Source organism: Triticum urartu, chromosome 4A (genome assembly GCF_056163025.1).
Source record: "Triticum urartu cultivar PI428250 chromosome 4A, HENAU_Tu73, whole genome shotgun sequence".
NCBI lineage: Eukaryota > Viridiplantae > Streptophyta > Magnoliopsida > Poales > Poaceae > Triticum > Triticum urartu.
Genome location: NC_141876.1, coordinates 236,597,898 through 236,605,384, shown reverse-complemented (window position 1 = coordinate 236,605,384; position 7,487 = coordinate 236,597,898). Strand labels below are relative to the sequence as shown.

Here is a 7,487-nt window from a genome sequence, read left to right as displayed (position 1 = left end):
TGGAAACGAATTTGCATGACCATCTCGATAAATGAGAAGGATTAGTATTCACATAGGAATATGAGAACACCGCTTAGAAAAGGTATGGAATCAACACTTGACATTGAAGCAACTCGAATACCACAACCCAAAAACAAAACAAAGATTGGCTTGAAGGATAAGCCAGAAACAAACATATGATAGACCCCATATCGTATCGTGTGTCTGTCAAAAAGATATCCTACGAGATACTTGAATTCCCACTTATAAACTCCCGAAACTTTCTGGTTATGCAATCAGGTGTTGGGGATACAGGGGAAGCATAATATCTCACCAAACTAACAAATCCTACATCCAGCTGTAACCATCCTTCAACACATAACCAAGAAACATTCGGAAATCATGTACCTCAACCTTCGAAAAGCATCCGTTATACGAGTTATGGCAATACTCCCGAACTCCCACCCTAGTACTGGGTGGCGTCGAGGTTATCTCACCAACAACTGCATAAAAGAGATTTTCGATGTTGGCGAACTCAGGTATTCTAGAACTGCAACGATAAAATTGTGACGACAACACCTCGGAGCTCAACTCCCCGGGACACTGCCACAACCCCTAAATGTCAGGAGGCACCAAGAACAATGTTCAAGTCACAAGACTACCGGAACGATTCCAAGATACCCGCGTGATCCTAAATTTTTTTAGTGAAATTTAAGGAGAGAAAAGTCAAAACTTCTACTCAGGAGGCCTTACCTAAGTGACGAAGGGACTGAGGAGTAAAAAGAATCCTACTCTTCGATATATATAATCCTAAGACTCAAAACATTTTCTTCTAGACTCAATAACGTTAGTGATTCGATCAAGCAGGGAGCTCCTAAGTCGGGGATGGCTCTGATTACCATCTTTTAATGCCCACAATGCGGTTACATCTCCCACGTGTCGAGGCACGACTTAGAGGCATAACCGCATTGTGGTTTAGTCACAAGAGGGGTAATCTTCACACAATCCCATGTACTTAATAAGAAAGGGGTAAAGAGTTGGCTTACAATCACCACTTCACACAATACATAAGTAAATCATACATCATCCAAATACTCTCAAAGACCGGCTACGGTCAAATCCAAACGAAAAGGAAGATAAACCCCAAATGCTAGATCCCCAATCGTTCCAACTGGGCACCACTACTGATCAACCGGAAAAAACACATAACGACGATCAAGATCTTCATCGAGCTTCACTTGAGCTCGGTTGCGCCACCTGCACTGGTATCATCGGCACCTGCAACTTTTTGGAAGTATCTGTGAGTCACGAGGACTCAGCAATTTCACACCCGTGAGGTCAAGACTATTTAAGCTTATGGGTAGGAAAGGGGTAATGGGGTGGAGCTGCAGCAAGCACTAAGAATATATGGTGGCTAACATACGCAAATAAGAGTGAGAAGAGAAGCAACGCAACGGTCATGAAGCTAGGAGTGATCAACAAGTGATCCTGAAACTACTTACATTCATACATAACACAAAACTGTGTTCACTTCCCAGACTCCATCGAAAAGAGACCATCACGGCTACACACACGGTTGATTCGTTTTAATTAGTTAGGTGACAAGTTCTCTACAACCGGATATTAACAAATTCCCATCTGCCACATAACCGCGGGCACGGCTTTCAAAATTTCAAACCCTGCAGGGGTGTCCCAACTTAGCCCATCACAAGCTCTCACGGCAACAAAGGATATTCCTTCTCCCGAGAAGACCCGATCAGTCTCGGAATCTCGGTTACAAGACATGTCGACAATGGTAAAACAAGACTAGCAAAGCCGCCCGATGTGTCGACAAATCCCGATAGGAGTCGCACGTATCTCGTTCTCAGGGCACGCCAGATGGCCAAGACGTCGGGTTGGCGTAGACCCTGTTGCCCAGGTGGCGCCGGACATCGCCCAGTTTGGACCAACACTCGGAGGAGCACTGTCTCGGGAGTTTAAAATAAAGATGGCCCTTGAGTCTGCAGAACCCAAGGGAAAAAGGCTTAGGTGGCAAATGTTAAAACCAAGGTTGGGCCTTGCTGGAGGAGTTTTATTCAAAGCGAACTGTCATGGGGTTCCCATAACACCCAACTTCGTAAGGAACGCAAAATCAAGGAACATAACACCGATATGACGGAAACTAGGGCAGCAAGAGTGGAACAAAACACCAGGCATAAGGCCGAGCCTTCCACACTTTACCAAGTATATAGATGCATTAATTAAATAAGAGATATTGTGATATCCCAACATATCCATGTTCCAACATGGAACAAACTTCAGCTTCACCTGCAACTAACAACACTATAAGAGGGGTCGAGCAAAAGAGAAAACATAGCCAAACAACGGTTTGCTAGGAAGGTGGGTTAGAGGCTTGACAAGGAAATATGGGAGGCATGATATCACAAGTGGTAGGTAGCGCGACATAGTGATAGAGCGAACAACTTGCAAGCAAAGATATAATTGATTTCAACGGTATGGTCATCTTGCCTGAGATCCCACAAGGAAGAAGAACGGGCCCATGATGAAGGCAAACGGACGTAGTCGAACGCATTCTCACAACTCCAAAAGGGAACCGAAGCTAATGAGAGAAGCAACCCGGAAAGAAGCAAGCAACATAGTAAACAACCATCACATAAATATGGCATGATGCACAACCAAGTATGATGCATGTCCGGTTTAATGAGGCATGGTATGGCAAAATGCAACAAACAATACTACAAATTAAGTGGAGCTCAATATGCAATGAGTTGCACATTGACGAAACACCACATTCATTTAATTAGTTCTCTCCCGTTTATGTACCCAACAATATCAAATGTTATTAAACATGGCAAGAGGTGAGGAAAAAGTAAACTAGACATTTTAGGCAATTTCAAGTGAGGCCGGAAACAACAAATAAACATTCTGGTGATCCTCATATGCATTTAGCAATTTAATGCAAACAACAATTTTAAACATTTTAGATGTTGTTATCATGATGCGGATGACATATCCAATTTTATGAAAATTTTGATATGAACATGACATGGAGCATTTGTCGCCATGGAGGAAGGAAAAGGGCCACGGCAACGAATCCAAAATGATACCACGGGAACGTAACGGTTCCTGTAGCTCATGGAGATACCGATGCAAAGGAAGTTTGGTGGGAGCGTGCAAAAGATGGTGGGGTGATCCCGGTTACCGGGTTCCCACGGATGGACGGCATGGCAAAGGGGCATTCATTCACGGGTGTCGTCTCGGCGTTATACCTTTGTAGCGTACTTTAACGGAGCGGTTCGGGTTCGATGCAGTGTAGGGGAAGTAGACGTTCTCAGGACAGTCGTAGTAGAAGTAGTGGTACACGGCGATGGTAGTTGTACATGGGTCTTCGGCCATAGTAGTAGTCGTACAACGTTTTCGTAGATGTTCCGGGTCACCACAAGGAACTTGGCGTCCACGGGGTTTTTGAGGGTCGATGGTAGCGGTACTTGATGCATCACCATGTAGTTGTACACAAGGTCCTTGTGGTCTTGCCATTGGGGTACTTGGTGATCCATAGGGGTACTCTCGATCTTGGCGACGGTGGTGGTTCACATTCGGAGAGGAACTTGATGGTCTTCGAATCCCTCAGTCGCTGTGGAACTAGGCGAGACTCCACGAAAGGGTCTTGGAAACAGACTTGACAAGACCCAAATACGAAACGACACAAGAGGCTTCCATCAACAGTGTCGAGGAAAAAAGAATGGGTCGCATCCAAAGGAAGCGGGTTTGCGCATGTGGTGCCCACAACAGTGGTGGATGCACTGGGCAACGGCAACGACAGGCTTGGCGTCCATGCAGCAAGCACCAGAGGTGCACAAGACGGTAGCTGGGCCTTGCTGGAGGCACGCTGCGAGGGGCACGCCTCGTGGTCCAGCAAATGGAGTAGGGGACGTCACTGCGGTCAATGGGTACAGCGACCCCTCCCTGGACTTGGCGTAGTCGCGGACGAGGCCTTGAGGCGGTTGGCTCCGGGATGCAGGGCACGGAGGGAGCTGTTGATCCGGCCGCTGGATGGTGTCTCCGATGAGAACCGAGGCGAGGCAGGGGTTTGGCGACCATGAGGTGGGCTCCTGTTACATAGAACATGAGAGATGAGAGGTAGAGGAGACAAAGAGAAGGAAGAAGTGGCGCGAGGAAAGAGGTCCTGGAAGTGGCCGGTGTTGAGAGCTCCGATGAGTTGGTCCGGCGGCCGTACTCTGGCGAGGCGCGTATGGATGCTGGCGGCGGGGACAGCGCGGGATGGCAGACCGAAGAGCGAGCGTCACTGGTGGTGGTCTTGCGCGCGGCGGGCGCGGTTGCTCGAGGAGGCAAGGCGACCGGTGCTGGGGCTCCGTTGAGCTCCGACCTGAACGAAGGGGACGAGCGGCGAGGTCTTCCTGCTGGGCGTGGAGGGTGGCAGATGCGGGGTGACGGCGCCATGGAATGTGGCTGGAGGAGGCAATGTCGGGGGGCTGGCGCTGCAGAGGGAGGTGCACGAGATGGAGAGGGAGAGAGGGAGATGGGGAACAAGGTGGCGGCGCTGGAGGAGGGATCGAGCAGGGGAGAGGAAGGAGCGATAGGTGGGTCGGGCTAGGGTTAGCAGGGAGCTGGTGGGCCTAGGAGTTAGGTGGACCGACTGTTGGACCTGACTGGCCCGCTGGGCTATGATTTATCTCCCTTACTCTCTCTTATTCCATCTCTATTGAAAAAAGGGAAACATAGAAGAAATGTTGAGAGAGATTGGAGTGGATATTGGGAATGGATTAATTTTACTGGACTCGCAAAAATGAGCTTGATCCAAGAAAAGTATAAATGAGCATGTGTGCAAAGTTTGAATTCGAACTCGTTTGAATTAATTTCAAATGAGTTTGAATAAGAAGTGGGCATTTGAAAGGTCCCAAAAATGTTCAGATTTTTGGTAGAGCTCGGTAAAATAAAGAAAGAATTTATGTACAATGTTTGAGGTCAAGAAGTGAGATAACAAAGGCATGGGGAATTATTTTGCAAATGTGTCAAAGGTGATTCCACATCCATGGAGTATTTTATAATAGCTCCCTAATATTGGGAGGATATGTTATAAAGAGAAGTCACCCTGCCCTTGAATTAAATAGATCAACCATCTATGCAATTTATTAGTTGAGTTGAGATGCAAAGATTAATAACATGATGGCATGATGACATGATGCAATGCACATGATGCAATGATGAATGCAACAAGAAAAAACAAATCACACAACGAATCTCGGAAACCATGGAAGGCATCTGAAGCTCCGGTCTTGGGGCGTCACAGCCACGCATTGACCAGATCATGGACTCCACTGTCAGGTGTGTCCTGCTGTCATTCCTCGACGCCTACTCAGGATACCACCAGATCTTCACGATGAAGGAAGACGAAGAGAAAACTGCGTTCATCACCCCATGTGGTACGTATTGTTTTGTACGGATGCCTTTTGGGCTGAAGAGTGCTGGTTCAACATTTGCCCGAGCTGTCCAAATTGGTTTTGAGCCCCAGTTGCATAGAAATATGCAAGTCTATATGGATGATATAGTGGTCAAAACCAAAGACAAGGCCATGCTCATGCAAGATCTGGACGAGACATTTGCCAACCTACGCAAGATCAACCTCAAGCTCAACCCATAGAAGTGTGTGTTTGGCGTTCCATCTGGCAAACTTCTCGGGTTCTTTGTGTCCGAACGTGGAATCGAAGCAAATCCCGACAAGATCAAAGGAATTGAGCAGATTAAGGTGCCAAGACGAGTCAAAGATGTTCGAAGGCTTGCCAGCTGTGTCGCTGCTCTAAGTAGGTTCATCTCCAAATCTGCTGAGCACGCCCTACCCTTCTTCAAAGTTTGGAAGAAGGAGGGTCCAATGAAATGGACTCTGGAGGCAGAGGCGGCACTGCAAGATTTGAAGAGGTACCTCTTCTCCATGCCAATATTTGTCGCACATAAATCGCAAGAGCCACTGCTGCTATACCTAGCTGCAAATAATCAAGTGGTTAGTGTTGCGCTAGTGGCACAGAGGGAATTTGAGGAAGAACCAGCGGTAGCAGCAGAGCCTTTGGATGATGGGCCAGAGCTCTCCCCGGCAGAGCCTGGTCTCGGCAAGACGGAGCCCGCGCAAGCGGGCGAAGTCGAACAGAAGAAGAAGGTGGTGCAGCACCCGGTTTATTTTTCAGTTCCCTCTTGCAGAGGGCTAGATCAAGATATTCTGGCATACAGAAGCTACTTTCCGGCCTTCTTATGGCCTCGAGAAAGATGTGTCACTACTTCCAAGCACATGAGATCACTGTCGTCACCCGCCTCCCTTTGCAACGAATCTTGCACAATCCGGATGCCACTTGGAGGATTGTGGAGTGGGCGTTGGAACTGTCAAGCTTCGGCCCCAAATTCGAAAGCACTTCAGCAATCAAGAGACGAGCCTTGGCAGAGTTCATAGCGGAATGGACCTCAACGCCAGACGAAGAAGTTAGAGAGACCACCCTTCCCAGCAAGGAAACGAGACATGATTGGATCATGTACTTTGATGGAGCCTTCTCGTTGCAAGGTGCTGGTGCCGGCGTGCTGCTCGTTGCACCCACCGGAGAGCACCTCAAGTACGTAGTCCAGATGCACTTTCCTTGGGAAAAGTCAACGAACAACACAGCAGAGTACGAGGGATTGCTTGCAGGTCTCAGGATCATGGCAGACCTCGGAATCAGGAACCTCATCATCAGAGGTGATTCGCAGCTCGTCGTCAAGCAAGTCAGCAAGGATTACCAGAGCCCGATGATGGAAGCTTATGTGGATGAGGTGAGGAAGTTGGAAGAGCGTTCTGACGGTCTGCAAGCAGAGGATGTTCCTCGAGCGGAGAACAACATTGCCGACGACTTGTCGAAATGCGCTGCCCTCAAGTTGCCTGTGGAACCAGGTACCTTTGTGCTTCAATTGACCCAGCCATCCATCGACCCATCGGCAGGATAGAACAAGCGAAGGAAGGCAGGCCCTAGCAAGTACTTTCCTGCTATGCTCCCTGGAGCCGCCGGCAAAGACGATGCGAGATGCCCCGAGCTTGCTGGGGGGAAGCAACCTCCGGCGGGCCCCAGGCCTTGACCGTAGAGGCAGCTGCCCCTACGGCCGAAGACGAGCCTTTAGTCCTTGCCATCGAGCCCCAGGCTCCGGCATGGGCGCAGCACACCGTTCGTTTCCTCCAAATAGGGGAACTCCCTGGGAACAAGAAGAGGTAGAGAAAGTAGCTCGTCGGTCCAGCATGTACCAGTTTGTGGATGATGCCCTATACATAAAGAGACCGAACGGTGTGAAACTGAAGTCTATCCCTCGGGAAGACGGACTGGAGCTGTTGGCAGAGATACATGGGGGCATGTGTGGCTCCCACAAAGGGTCGAGAGCCCTTGCCGGCAAAGTGTTCCGGCACGGTTTCTTTTGGCCCACCACTTTCCAGGATGCAACTGCACTAGTAACCAAGTGTGAAGCATGCCAGTTCCATT

At 48.8% G+C, this 7,487-nt stretch overlaps 1 long non-coding RNA gene across 1 annotated transcript; it reads right to left on the bottom strand.

The window, feature by feature from the left end:
* Positions 1 to 3,301: 3,301 nt before the first annotated feature.
* LOC147975477 (uncharacterized) lies at positions 3,302 to 4,550 on the bottom strand. Its single transcript, XR_015602042.1, has 2 exons — positions 4,217 to 4,550; positions 3,302 to 4,091 (listed from the first exon to the last, which is right to left on the bottom strand). It is a non-coding gene; the product is annotated as an uncharacterized LOC147975477 (long non-coding RNA).
* Between the last annotated feature and the right edge of the window lie 2,937 nt (positions 4,551 to 7,487).